General features: G+C 46.1%; 1 long non-coding RNA gene across 1 annotated transcript in view; it reads left to right on the top strand.

Moving 5' to 3' along the window:
- Positions 1-6,928, top strand: part of LOC138746967 (uncharacterized) — a 28,499-nt gene extending 21,571 nt beyond the window's left edge. Inside the window, exons 2-3 of the long non-coding RNA XR_011347214.1 lie at positions 3,974-4,150; positions 5,786-6,928. This is a non-coding gene — a long non-coding RNA (uncharacterized lncRNA). The remainder of the gene's footprint in view (positions 1-3,973; positions 4,151-5,785) is intronic.
- Positions 6,929-14,913: the final 7,985 nt, after the last annotated feature.

The raw sequence follows: 14,913 nt of genomic DNA on the forward strand, positions 1-14,913 counted from the left end.
AAAGTATTAGAAGTTACACTCCCAATAGATCCTATGATATTTTTGTGAGGAGATATTAAAAATACTTGTATTAAATTGGGATTAACCATGTATCAAATAGAATTCTTACAAATTACTTTAGCTGTTTCAAAGACATGTATTGCTACTACATAGAAATCTAATGTAGATTTAGGGTTAGAGAGATGGCATGCAGAATTGCATTCATGTATTCCGCTTGAAAAAAATTATTCATAATTTATGCAATAAGTATCATTTATTTTTGAAAATATGGAGCCCATATACAAAGTGTTGGCTTAAAAGTTGAAAGATCCCTCAATATCTCATCTGAGTGGTGAACCTGTACTCCACAATTCAAATCAATTTATATTTATATTTTAGATTGACATTCTCCTATATTATCTACATATTTCTTCTTTTAACCATATAACCATAATCTATCTTTTATTTTTATTATTAGATTAGAAAGGGGGAGGGTTAGGGAGGGAAGTTTGGAGGGAGAGAGTGAGGGTTGAAAATATTCACATATAATTTGATTTCAATACTATATATATATATATATACACTTTTTGATGTGATTTAAAATCTTAATAAATTTTTTTTTAAAACTCGCCTTTACAAAACTGTTTTCCCAAGCATAGGCACCAGGGCATGACAGAGAGTTTATGGACACAATACAGTAAAATACGGCAATGAAAAAGAGTCGGAGGAGGAGCTTGGTGAAAGTGACGGGATTAATTGGTCAAGGGGCCTATAAAAAGGAGTGAAAGGGGAGGGAGCGGCCAGTGAGGACTGGGGCAGGGAAGGAGTGGAGACTTGGGACTTTGGCTCGAGGGACTTCGGTAAGAGGGAGCTCCCTGAGTGGTAAGGTGTCCTTTTCGGTTAGTCTTTTAGTATTATTTGTTTAGTTTTTCTTTTTAAATAACCTATATACATTGAGAAAGGAGGTAATAGAGTCAGCTGGGGTAGTCAAATGCTCCAATTGTGGGATGTAGGAAGTCAGAGATAGCACAGCTGTTCCTCACGACTACACAAAAGGTGCATCCAATTGCAACTCATGAGCGACCGTGTTAGGGAGCTTGAGTTGCAATTGGATGAACTGAGGATCATAAGGGAAGCAGAGGCAGTGATAGAGAGGAGTTACAGGGAGACGGTCACCCCTAGAAGGCAGGAGTCAGGGAATTGGGTGACTGTAAGGAAAGGAGGGAGAGTGCCAGTGCAGAGTACCCCTGTGGAAGTGCCCCTCACCAACATGTATTCGGCATTGAATACTGCTGGGAGGAACAGCCTACCAGGGACGAGTCATGGGGGTCAGGTCTCTGGCACAGGGGCTGCCCCTGAGGCTCAGAAGGGAAGGAGGGATAAGAACTGCGTTGATGATCACCCACTGCCAATGAGGGTGATGGAAACAAAGTCAACTGAGATTCCCAAGAAGGAAATGCATGAACATTTGAGGGAAATGATTTACAAGGCCACGTGGCAGAGACGTGGAATTGGACCCATGGAAGTTGCCTTAATTCCTAAATAATTCTGTGATTCTCCGAATCAGTATGTCTCAGTATTTGTGATATTGCTGCCATTTCTTCGACTGGGTAATTATCTTGTAAATGAATGTCTGGCTGCAATGCTGTCATTCAGATGCATAAATATGAGAAAATGGCTAGACTGTAGCGTGTGCGCTATGCAAAGTGTGGACTAAGAATACACACACAGTTGAGTCGAGATCGAAGACTGATTTATTGGACTGCCAACTCTGACAACAGGAGTGATGATATCGTAGTGCCAGCGTCCGACTGGCCAGCATTCCCGCTGTTTCCCGCCATGCAGGAGGTCATGCAGGACGATAGCTGTTGGTCCCTACGGGGCCCTCGCCATCGCTGCGTTTGCCAGCCATTTTGTGAGCCGAGTCACGATTCAGTTAGTGGGCCACTACACGACACTCCCCACCCCCACAGAACCAGTGATTGGAGTGTTTGCTGCCGCTTTGGGCAGCTTACCTCTGCGTAGTGGGTAGTGAGTCTCGATTGGCTGGTTAATGTCTACATGGGCCGGTTTCAGGCAGTCGAGGGTGAAGGTTTCCTCTTTGCCAGCAATGTCCAATACACACATTGACCCATTGTGCCTGACTTCTCTGTTCAGCCCCTCCTATTGGAGGGGTGCCTGGTATGCTCCTTTTCACAGAAAAATATATTCACAGGTGTGCAAGTCCTTGGGGATGAAAGATTTGGGCTGGCTGAGCGGCGGGGGTTGTGGAGGGGCTAGGAATACCAAGTCTTTTTCTCAACTGTTTCAGTGCAACCATGGGGGTTTCTGGATCCTTAGTGGCGGCCACGAACTCCCCCAGGATTATTAAGGGTCCACCATAGACCATTTCTGCTGTGGTGCGTATCCCCAGAAGGACCCAAGGCAGTTCAACCACCCATTTGGCCCTCTTGAGATGAGCCATCAGGGCTGCTTTTTAAGTGTCTGTGGAACTGCTCCACCAACCCTTGGTCTGCAGGTGATGTGCCGTGGTACGGTAGAGTTGGGTTCCCAATAGTTTGGCTAACACAGCCTAGAGCCCCAAGGTAAACTGTGCTCCCCTGTCAGAAGTGAGATGTTCCAGGACTCCGAACCTGGATACCCAGGTGTTGATTAGTGCCCTGGCACAGGTCTCTGTGGTTGTGTCGGCCATCAGGACTACCTCCGGCCACCTCGTGATGTGGTCAACCTTAGTGACGAGGTATCTTGTTCCCCTCAATGTCAACGTGGATGTGCTGGCTCAGAAGCCTGGGGAGGTGCTTTAATGTGAATTTGCACCTTGGATGCCTGGCAGAGGCCTTACAGACCCCTGAGTGCCACAGCACATTATGGGGGGGTGGGGGGGCTATGGACTGAAATTATAATTTTTTTAAAAAGTAGTCAGTCAGAGAGAAGTGCAGAAGAACCAACTGAACGTGACTGCTTAACAGGGAAGGGGGTCCATAGATTTTGAGCAGAGGCCTAAGGGGGCCATAGCCAAAAAAAGGTTGAGAATGGCTGGTCTAGGCTATCCATCTGTAATATTAACTCAGTTTTTCTCTCTCCATTGACACTTCCTTATCTGCTGGATATTTCCCACCGCTTTGACCCACCTTTCACAGCCTTTAGGTGTTCCTTTGTTTTCTCTTTCACTGCTCTAATTAATTCATTAGCTCGATCACTATGCACCAACAGAAATATGCCCTTTGACCTGTGCCTCCCTCCCCAATTCTGTCAGCAACTTGCTTTTTCTCTTTCCTAGTTCTAATGAAATGTTCCTGACAACTCTTTCTCTCTCCACAGATGCTAATGTGCATGCAATCTCTCCACCCCCCACTCCGCTCTGAGGTTTCCTCCCTCTCTTCTCCCTCCCCTCTCTCTCCTTCCTCCTTCTCTTTAGTTGTTTTTATGGAGGGGCCCCACTTTGAGGCTGGCTCCATTGGCTGAGAAAAATGAGCACTTACCCTTTTTTAGAGGAGGCCTAAAAGGCTGCTGCAGCGTCGCTTTTATGAAGAGCGGCACCTCGTTGCGTCCTCTGGAGCCAATGGAGGCGGGGTGACTGGTGTCATAGCCCCGCCCATCAACATGACAGCATACATATGCAGCGAGCAATGGCCGTCTTTGTTACCCATAATTCCCCCATGCAGCTGGAACCACTCTTGGAAAGAACCGCTCCAGGAAACACAGTGGTTCGAGCTGCATGGGGGATTATGGGTAACACAGACAGCCATTGATCCTTCTTCTGCCCAGCGCTGCCCCTCCTGCACACCGAGGGACTCTGACCTCCAGCACTTATGCAGTGTTACTGTTACAAGATGATGAGGAGTAGACACAGAGAAGCGAGCTGGGGAGTCCAATGGACGAAAGAGGGAATGAAGAGCCAGGTTCGGCATGCCGGAGGGGCAGCGCCGGGCAGAAGAGCTGGAGGAAGGAGCCTCAGGTCTTATAACAGGAACCTCTTTCTGTTTCAATGCAGGGTGAATGACTGGGTTCTGGATCACAGCTGAAGAAGTCATCAGCCCGCCCCTAGCCAGCCACTTGCACCAGCAGTACATTTATGGACTGAGGTGGAGCACTCCGCTCCACCTCTGTGACCAGTCTGAGAAGGGATTGGAGTCGGCATCTTGGAGGTGCATGCTGAGCATTTATAGAGGTAGGTTCAGCGACACGAGGGCAGAGAATCCGCCTTCACAGTTGAATTTTTTTCTTCCATAATAGGATCTTCTCTCTTCTGCGTTTTCTGTTTTTATTTCAGGTTTATAGCAGCTACAGTTCCGTGACTTTTTACGAGCAATCCAAATTCAAATCAGTCAGCATCTTAAGTGAAGGTTTCAAGGCAACGCCCATGTAAAAGCTTCATTATAATGTTTAATGAAGGCATAAAAAGATGACAGAATTACTGGAAGGCCACATTGTGATGTGGATATTGTGACTTGATGGCATTTGGATAGAATTGAGTGAGTGGGCAGAAGACTGGCAAATGGAGTTTAATATGAGAAAGTGTGAGGTCATGCACTTTGGGAGGAAGAATCAAATAACATATTATTATCTAATAAATGGAGAAAGAGAGAGGGAAATGAGTGAAGCACAAAGAGATCCAGGTGTTCTAGTGCAGGAAACACAACATATTAACATGCAAGTTCCAGCATGGAAACCCTGTTATAATGTGAAAGTTTGAGTCCAAAAAAAAAACCGCAACGCAAAAAAAGCAGGGTCACACTAAATCGGGTTTCACTGTATGAGCATGACCATGTCTAAGATCAGAGTCGGCACCAAGGAGGGGGCATTCGCTGGCATTGCTCCCCCAAAACGAAGTACTATTGAGATCCTCCACCTGACCCGGTATGTTATCTTTTTTTATTCTAGGGTCAGTGCCAATCTCCTGGTTTATCTCAGGCTGGCGATATGCTTTGACAGTGCTTATAAGGTACCCATCTCAGTGCATGTCTTCCCCCGATGCCTTCACATGTCTGGTCACTTTGCAGGGGTTGTAGCAAGCATTGCGCTTGATCCAAATTGCTGATCCCTCGGCCTTGAGCTGCGGTCTCTGGTTTGCAACCTTTCAGGATCTGAAATCCCATGCCGCTCTCGTGCGCAGGTGGACATTCTCGGGATTATCCCCTGACCGTATCTGAGGATACTTGCCTGGACTCCCCCCCAGAGCTGCCTTCCTCCTCCACCTAATCTGGTAACCTCAGAACAAAGCCTAGATCTTTGCTCCAGCTCGTGCCTGGCCAGCGATTGCTCACCAACCTTGGTGACCTCTCCAAGCTGCTTGGATGATGGTGGCAGCTCTGGTTCTCTCCTGATACTACTGCTTGGTTCATAGGCAGCGTCAAGCCCAGTGGTCGATGTAATTCGAACGACCGTCTTTGCAGCCAGCAGTTCTGGAGACTGCCGACCCGTGCACAGGGACTCCAGGGCTGCAGAGCTGTGTAAGAATAGATGCCTCCTGTTTGTATACTCCTGCGGCGAGAGAAACTGGTCAAGGTTTCCCGTGCTCTCCCACTGCCTCGGTGCTATGACACCCTTGGGACTGGACAGAGAGATGCAGAGCATGTCTGGTGCAGAGGTATTGTAACTTGTATCTCACACCACCACTTGCCCATTCTTTGTAGTTAATACATGGATGTCCGCACTCCTGCGATGAGTCTAATGACTCATAGCATTATATCCGAATTTGCATTAAATCGGGGTTTCACTGTAATTAAGAAAACAGGTTGACCTTCGATTAAAGGAGTTTGAGGAGATTTGGTATGTCAGCAAATAATCTAGTAAACTTCTACAGGTGGACTGTGGAGAGCATTCTGGCTGGTTGCATCACTGCGTGGTGTGGAGACGCCAACTCTCAGGACAAGAATAGACTCGAGAGGGTTGTTAACTCAGCCTGCGACATCACAGCCACCAGACTTCACTCCTGTGAGGACATCGATATGAGGCGGTATCTTAAAAAAGCAGCTTCTATCCTCAAAGACCCCACCACCCAGGACATGCCCTCTTCACACTGCTACCATCGGGGAAAAGGTACAGGAGCCTAAAGACGAGCACTCAAAGGCAGAAAAACAGCTTCTTCCCCTCTACCATCAGATTTCTGAATGAACCACAGAGACTACCTCAATTTGTCTTCTTTTGAACCAATCTATGTATTTATTTGTTAATGTAATTTTTAGCAATATTTGTACCTGTGATATTGCTGCAAACAACGAATTTCATGTCATGTTCATGACAAAAAATTTTGATTTTGATTCTGATTGCAAAGAAGTTAGAGTTTAGAAATGGGGAAGAGAGAGAAGAAAAAAATGGCAGCGTTGCTGAAGTTGCTGTAATGCCAGCATTGGTGTGGACCTGTGGGGTTCGACCGCCCAGTCCAACTGCCATCAGCTCCAAACAGGCTTAAAACAGCCTGTAAAAGGAGCTGACAGTAATATTATTTAAAATTCCACAACTGCGGGGTCTGGGCCCAAGATGGCGGCACGCCCATGTTCAGCAGTAGCCACAAGGGTTGTAGACTCCAGGGGAGTGGAGGACTGGTGCAGGGCACCAGAAAATGGGGAGACTGTCACCATCCCCCCCCCTCCGCCCATTTGAGAAGGAGAAGCAGATGAGATGACCCACTGGACAGGGACCACAGCGGCAGATCAGTGAAGGGCTCTGAGGCTGAAGAACACACAGATGGCTGGGCTGTTGGTGACTTGAAGCGAGGAATCCATTCAGGCTGCAGGCAACTGTGGTCAAGGAATTCACACCAGGCTGCAGACAGCTGGAGAGTGGCTTGAGACTGGCTGAGGGGGAAACCAGGTATTGGAACCAAGACGCAAGAGGGTGCCAAGGGTGCTGGAGGCTTCCTAACCATGTCGGAGATTTGGATCTGGAGCTTGGGTTGCCGATGCTTTGGACTGAAGCCTGTGTGGCTGTGGAGGCTGCAGGAGCATCAGAGGCAAACCTCAGTGACTCTGGAGGGAGGTGGGGGGGTGGGGGGGGGGAAAGAATCTCTCTTCTCTTTCTCTGGCTGTAAGGGGCACTGGACAATTTCTGCTGATAGTGTATCTTTGGCTACTTTACAGTAGACTAAAGGAAATTTCATGTAATATCACATTTTCTGTTTTATTGGAAGAGAATAAAATGATCTTAAATCTTTGTTACGATTGGTGATGAGGCCATACCGCAAACAAAACTAACCACTATGCAAACCGTGGGCAGCACAGTTACCGTAGTGGTTAGTGCAATGCTGTTTCAGCGCCAGCACCGGGGTTTGAATTCCACGCTGTCTGTAAGGAGTTTGTATGTTCTCCCTGTCTCTTCATGGGTTTCTTTTTTTTAAAAAGACATTACGCATGGTAACAGGCAATTTTGGCCCACGAAAACATGCCACCCAATTACACCCGATTGACCAACAACCCCCAGTACATTTTGAACAATGGGAGGTAACCGAGGGAAAACCCATGCAGACACCGGGAGAATGTACACACTCCTCATAGACAGCGCGGGATTCTAACCCCGGTCCTGATCGCTGGTGCTGCATTGTGCCAGATTCCTCCCACCATTCAAAAACGTACTGAGGTTGTTGGTCAATTGGGTGTAATTGAGCGAAAGGGCCTCTTACCATGCTGTATGTCTAATAAAATAAGACATACCTGGACAGTAAAATACCTGTTATCAGGAATTCAAACAAAAAATTTGTAGAAAATAAATAAGTCAAAAATATGAAAAATTAAAATTAGTGCACCACACCGTTAGTTCACCAATCACACAACACGTAATCTCAAGTAACTGGCAAATTCACTTATCTACCATCTATCAATCTCCCATGGGAGCTAGATCTGGGGGGGGGGGGTTTAGTGTTGTAGCATTGGAGCAGTCCAAAAGAGATTCATCAGACAGAATGCCTGGGATGAGCAGATTGCTCTTTTAAATGAGGCAAAGCATGTTGGGCCTGTATTCTCTGGAGTTTAGAAGAATGGTGGGTGATATTGCTGAAAGATGCAAGATCCGAAAGCGACAATGATAGGTTCATAGAAATCTGATGAAGGGCTCTGGCTTGAATTTGTGTAATGAACTCAACCCCAGTGTCCACAGACTTTCTTGTTTAACTTCGAAAGGGGCATGACTGGGTCACTGTGGGGAGGTTTCCATTCGTGGGAGAGTACTGAATGAGGAAACATAGCTACAAGATAAAGGGTTGATATTTGAAACAAAGGTATAGTAAAATTCCCGTTATCCAAAATTCAAGCAACTGGTAGCCTCAAGCAACAAGCAAAAAAAAAAAATTGCAGAAAAAATGTAGGTAAAAAAATACAAAAATTTTAAATTGGAGGCCCCCATCCCATCGGTCAGTTTGCCAATCCACACAACACGCAATCTCAAACAACCAGAAAATTCATATATTCAGCATCTACCAAACCACATAGGTGCCGGATACCGGAGGTTTTTACTGTATACAAAAATTTCTTCTTGGAGAAGGTGGTGAACCTCTGGAATTCGCTATCACAAAGGGATGCATTGAACAGATCGCTGGATGTATTTAAAGAGGGGTAGATACATTTTTTAGGGAATTGAAGGCTGTGGGAACTGGCACAGAAGAGAAGCTGAGGTCTGGAACCAACCAACCATGATCCCATTGAATGTGGGACAGGCTTGAGGGACCGAGTGGTCTCCTCTTCTCTGTCTTCTTGTGTTAAACATAGAACGCTATAGCGCAGTACAGACCCTTCAGCCCTCGATCTTGCGCCAACCTATATAATATAATGCCAAAGATAAATTGTGAAAAGACAATTTGAAGAATAAACTTCATCATATTGTTACAAATTCTTTTCAAAAATGGTTCACTTAAGATTTAATTACGGACACCAGAAATATCAGTCACTGAATTTGTGAGAATACTTTGATTAAATTACATCATTAGGGTGTTAGATTATAAAATGCTGTTAAAAACTGTCATGTGACAAACAATGAATGAGGTGCTCTACATTGACAGTACCTAGTACAACAGCACCATCTCTAGGAAGAACTGAACTGCAGACACGTTTGATAGGACCTGTACACTTAATGTCTGTGGGACGTACATTGAGGGAAAAATTACCACCGTTGCATACAATAGTTATTTTCATGGAATGATAGGACGCTGTTCCTTAAGTACATATTTTAAAAATGCTGGAGTCCACAAAAGCTTCAGCAAATAACATGAAACATCTAAAACAACAATCTTCTGGAGGAACTCAGCAGGTCGAGCAGTATCAGAAGGAGAAAAGGTATCATCGACGTCTCAGGTCTCTTATGTGTCCCCATGAGAGATAAAGAAGTTGGAACCTGGCTGGTTGTTTAAAATCTTTAAAATTTCCTTAATTCTTCCAAGTTTGGCCTCTTGATGATCCCAATCTTGATAGCTACATTAATAGCTGTCATGCTTTCAGCTGTCTAGGCCCAGATCTCTCAATACTGAGCAGCAAATTCCCAATACCTGGGACTCAGTAATTGGATCATGGATTTCCCCACCTCCAGATCACAATCAGAGAGGATTGGTAAGAACTTCTCCTCCACAATCCCCATTAGTACCAGAGCACCACAGGGCTGCGTTCTTAGCCCCCTGCTCTACTCACTTTACATCTATGACTTGTGTGGCTCAGTATGACAATAACACCATCTACAAATTCACCGACTATACCATGGTAGTGGGTTGTATAAAAAGGGCAAAGAGTCAGCATACAGGAGGGGGATTGAAAACGTGGCTGAATGGTACACCAACAACAACCTCACATTCACTGTCATCAAAACTAAGGAGCTGAGTGTTGACTACAGGAAGGGAAAACCAGAGGTGGGCGATCCAGTGATCATTGGGGGATCAGAGGTGGAGAGGGTGAGCACATTTAAGTTCTTGGGAGTCACTACCTTGGAGGATCTTTCCTAGACCAAACACACTAAAGGCATTGTGAAGAAAGCACATCAGCACCTCTACTTCCTCAGGAGTTTGCAGAGGTTTGGTACAACATCAGAAACCCTGGCAAATTTCTACAGATGTGTGGTGGAAAGTGTACTGACTGGTTGATTCACAGTCTAGTATAAGGACGCCAATACCTCAGAGCGTAAAGCCCTGCAAAATGTAATTGACACAACCCAGGGCATCACAAGCAAAATCCTCTCCCCTATCGAGAGCATCTACAGGGAATGCTGCTCTCAGAGAGCAGCAGCAATCATCAAGGATCCTCAGTGGTTGCTGGAGGTGGCAAAGCTGAGAGTTTGTTAGCTTTGAACCATAGAATATTACAGCACAGAAACAGGCACTTTGGTCCTTCTAGTTTGTGCTGAACTATGATTCTGCCTAGTCCCACTAACCTGCACCCAGTCTATAGCCCTCTATACCTCTCCCATCCATGTACCTATCCAAATTCTTCTAAAATATTAAAAATTGAGCCCACATTTACCACTTCAGCTGGCAACTTGTTCCACACTCCCACCACTCTGTGTGAAGAAGTTCCCCCTAAATTTTTCCCTTTTCACCCTTAACCCATGTCCCATTGTGCCTTTAAAGGCCACCTCTGCATCACAGCCATTCAGGTTATGGAAATTTACCCCTACAGAATTCACAAATCACTCCCCAATAATTTGAGAGATGAAATTAAATCACACTTACAGAATTTATGTGACAACTCTTATTTCTTGAGTGCGCAATGACTCTTCTTTGTGACCATTTTCCAAGAATGTAAAGTCCCCCCCTTTCCATAATGCAGGGGTTGCTTGTATTTAAGAAGGGCAGTGGGGATATGACAGGCAATTACAGGTCATTAATCCTCAAATCAGCAACAGAAAAGTTATTGGAAAGGATTTTTGGAGGCAGGATTTGTGTGCATTTGGAAAAAGAAGTATGTGTATACCCCGCTTTATGAAAACTTTCATCAGCCGAAATGGCATAAAGCCAAGCCCTATTCACTATTATTGGACGCTATTTTCATAAAAGCGAAAACCCATTCAAATCCTTTTGTAAAAGTGAATACAGCTTTCTTTGTATTCTTTCTATTGTACTGATTAGTGATTGTCTACCTGGCTTTGTGTGTGGCAAATCGTGTCTCACAAATTTTATTGATTTTTTGAAGAGGTGACCAAGAGAAATGACGAGGAGAGGACAGTGGATGTTGTCCACATAGACGTTAACGAGGTTTTTGACAAGAAAGGTTCCAAGTCTTTTTCTCAGCTGTTTCAGTGCAACCGTGAGGGTTTCTGGATCCTTAGTGGTGGTCACGAACTCCCCCAGGATTACTAAGAGTGCGCTGTAGACCATTTCTGCTGTGGTGCGTATCTCCAGGACCCAAGGCAGTTCATCCACCCAGTTGGCCCTCTTGAGATGAGCCATCAGGGCAGCTTTTAAGTGTCTGTGGAACCGCTCCAACAACCCGTTGGTCTGCAGGTGAAGTGCCGAGGTATGGTGGAGTTGGGTTCCCAATAGTTTGGCTAACACCGCCAAGAGCCCCAAGGTAAACTGTGCTCCCCTGTCGGAAGTGAGATGTTCCAGGACTCCGAACCTGGACACCCAGGTGTTGATTAGTGCCCTGGCACAGGTGTCCATGGTTGTGTCAGTCATCAGGACTGCCTCCAGCCACCTCGTGAAGTGGTCAACCATAGTGAGGAGGTATCTTGTTCCCCTCAATGTCGACGTGGATGTGGCTGAATCTACGCCGTGCTGGCTCAAAAGCCTGGGGAGGTGCTTTAGTGTGAGTTTACACCTTGGATGCCTGGCAGAGCGTGCAGGTCTTGGACCCTGACTGAACTGTTTGTGGAGCCTGTGCCTTACTTAGTTCTGATGGCCGGATGTGACAGGTTGTGCACTGTGTCGAAGACCTGCCATCTCCATGTTGCTGGCATGATGGGGAGGGTGTTTGCTGGTGGAAATGTCACAGAGGAGCATCTGGTTGCCGAGAGCGATGACAATATCCTCCAGCCACAGCCCAGAAAGCACCAGGATCTTAGGTTGTCATGTAAACTGGTTGACCGTTTTGAGTTTTGTGTGCCCGATGGAGATGTGGGGGGGCTGGTAGTCATGGTGGGGAGCTGGCTGATGGAGGACCTCCGTTTTCTTCAGGCTGACTTCCAGGCCAAACATTTTGGCAGTTTCCGCAAAACAGGACGTCAAGCGCTGAAGTTCTGGCTCTGAATGGGCAACTAAAGCGGCATCGTCTGGGCTGATATCGCCTCAAACCGTACATCTTGGCGCCTCACAGTTCGGCGGGCAGCAACCTCCTTTGAAGAAGACCGCAGAGCCCACCTCACTGACAATAGACAAAGGAGGAAAAACCCAACACCCAACCCCAACCAACCAATTTTCCCCTGCAACCGCTGCAACCGCATCTACCTGTCCCGCATCGGACTTGTCAGCCACAAACGAGCCTGCAGCTGACGTGGACATTTACCCCCCTCCATAAATCTTCATCCGCGAAGCCAAGCCAAAGAGGGCTGAATAGTCTATGCCCTGGGATAGGGTGTGGACGGACTCGATGGCGGGATGGAAGAGAGCATCAGCTACCACATTGTACATGCCGGCAATGTGCTGGATGTCCGTGGTGAATTTGGAAAGGTGCCTCTGCTGCCTGGCCAACCACTGGTCAGACACTTTGTGGAAGGCGAAGGTTAGTGTTCTGTGAAGACCTTGAATTGTCCACCTTCCAGAAAGTATTGGAAGTGCCTAACCGCCAGGTACAGCAACAATAGGTCCTGATCAAAGGTGCTGCATTGAAGTTCAAGGGGCTGGGGGTGCCTGCTAAAAAAGACTAGGGCTGCCACTGCCCATCGATTAGCTGTTTGACAACTGCTCTGACCACTGTACTGGAGGTGTCCACCATAAGGGCAGTGGACACCTCCAGCCTGGAGTGAACCAGAAAGGTGGAATTAGTCTTCTAGAACACCTCCGAGGCCTCCCTGTCCCAGTCAATGTCTTGATTTTTACCTGCCATGTGCCTGAAAAGGGAGCGCATGATCCAAGCTGCTGCCGGTATGAATCGATGGTAGAAGTTAATCATGCTAGTGAACACCTGCAGCCCTTTCATGGTGCGAAGTTTCGTGAACTGGCCTCCACCTTCTCGGGCAGTAGTTTCACCCCATACCTGTCGATCCGATCCCCCAGGAAGTCAATTGTGTTCTGCTTGAACTGACACTTGGCGGGGTTGATGGTCAGCCCGAACACTTGCAGGTAGATGAATATTTGTCTGAGGTGGGCCGTGCACTCTGAATGGTTGTGGCTGGCAATAAGGAAATTGTCCAGGTAGATGAACGCGAATGGGAAGTCCCGGCCTACTGCGTCCATCAGCCGTTGAAAAATCTGAGTAGCGTTCTTAAGCCCGAAGGGCATCCTCATGAATTTGAACAGGCTGAAGGGGGTGATTATGGCAGTTTTAGTTATGTCCTTGGGGTGCATTGGGATTTGATGATAACCGCTGATTAAATCGACCTTTGAAAACACCCGTGTCCCTTGTAGATTGGTAGTAAATTTGTGAACAGCAGTCCAAAATCCATAAAAGACACCCAAAAGTGTTCAGGAAGCAAACCTTTGTTGTCCAGTGTTATTTTTGAAACATCTTTGTATATTCTACAAGGAAGACTTAACCAAAATAATTATTTAGAATCTATGCCATTTCTCTATGTTCTATTAGTTAGTTATTCCCCAGTTTCATCCTCTAAGAGACCAATAGTTACTTCAGCTACTCTCCTTTTTCTTTTCGTTCTTTTTTATATACTGTTTCTTCTCTTGCTGGTGAGGAAACAGGCTTAAAACTGTTTAGGTTACTTTCTCTGTAATAATGGGAATGGGGTTTGAATCCTGTGCTGTCTGCAAGGAGTTTATACATTCTCCCCAAGTCTCCATGGGTTTTCCACAAGGGCTACGCTTTCCTCCCACCTTTGAAAAATTACTAGGGTATAGGTTAATGGGTTGTAAATTGGGCGGCACAGGCTCATGGACCAAAATGGCCTGTTACCGTGCTGCATGTCTACATTTTGAAAAACTAAATATAAAATAATGTACTGACCAGCTGCATCACGGTCTGGTATTTAGACACTAATACCCCCGAGCTAAAGGCCCTGCAAAAGGTAATGGACACAGCCCAGGACATCACAGGCAAAACCCTCTCCACCATTGAGAACATCGACAGGGAACGCTGCTGTCAGAGAGCAGCAGCAATCGTCATGGATCCACACCACCCAGAACATGCTCTGTTCCAGCTGCTGCCATCTGGAAAGAGGTGAAGGTGCCAAAAGACTCGCACCACCAGATTCAGGAACAGCTGCTCCCCCTCCACCATCAGACTCCTGAACAACAAATTTCATCAGGGACTCATTTAAGGACTCGGACTTCTGCACTTGATTGATTATTTTTTTTCCTCTCTGTATTGCAGTTTGTTTACATTTCTTTATTAGTCTACTTGTGAATGCTGGTAACAGTTTGTTTTGCACTACCAATAAGTGGTAATTCTGCCTGGCCTGCAGGAAAAAGGAATCTCAGGGTGGTATGTGATGTGATGTACTCTGACATTAAATCTGAACTATATATGAACCTGAATAAAAATGGAAATAGATACAAAAAATCAATAGTATTGGAGGAGAAAAACAACTAACATACCTTAAGATACGATAATAGAACAATCTAAAGTTAGTTCTGTAAAAAGTGAAGGACTTTTCCAATGATCGCCCCTCCTACCTTTGGCGAGTAGATATGATGCAATTTCTTCGGGCGACAGCAATGTGATTGACAGCCAGGCCAACCAATGATATGACCGTGCCGTTTTTCTCGGTGCAAAACAGATCGCCAATCCTTCTTCCAATCCGCAAAAGGCCTTGAACGTGAAGGCGGGTGGGAAGGAATCTGTCACGCCTCTTGGTTGACTGACAGAGCTATGGACCAATGAAGACCATTAAAGACAGAGGGCGCTCAGGAGC

This window comes from Narcine bancroftii, chromosome 12 (assembly GCF_036971445.1).
Source record: "Narcine bancroftii isolate sNarBan1 chromosome 12, sNarBan1.hap1, whole genome shotgun sequence".
In the NCBI taxonomy this organism is placed as follows: domain Eukaryota; kingdom Metazoa; phylum Chordata; class Chondrichthyes; order Torpediniformes; family Narcinidae; genus Narcine; species Narcine bancroftii.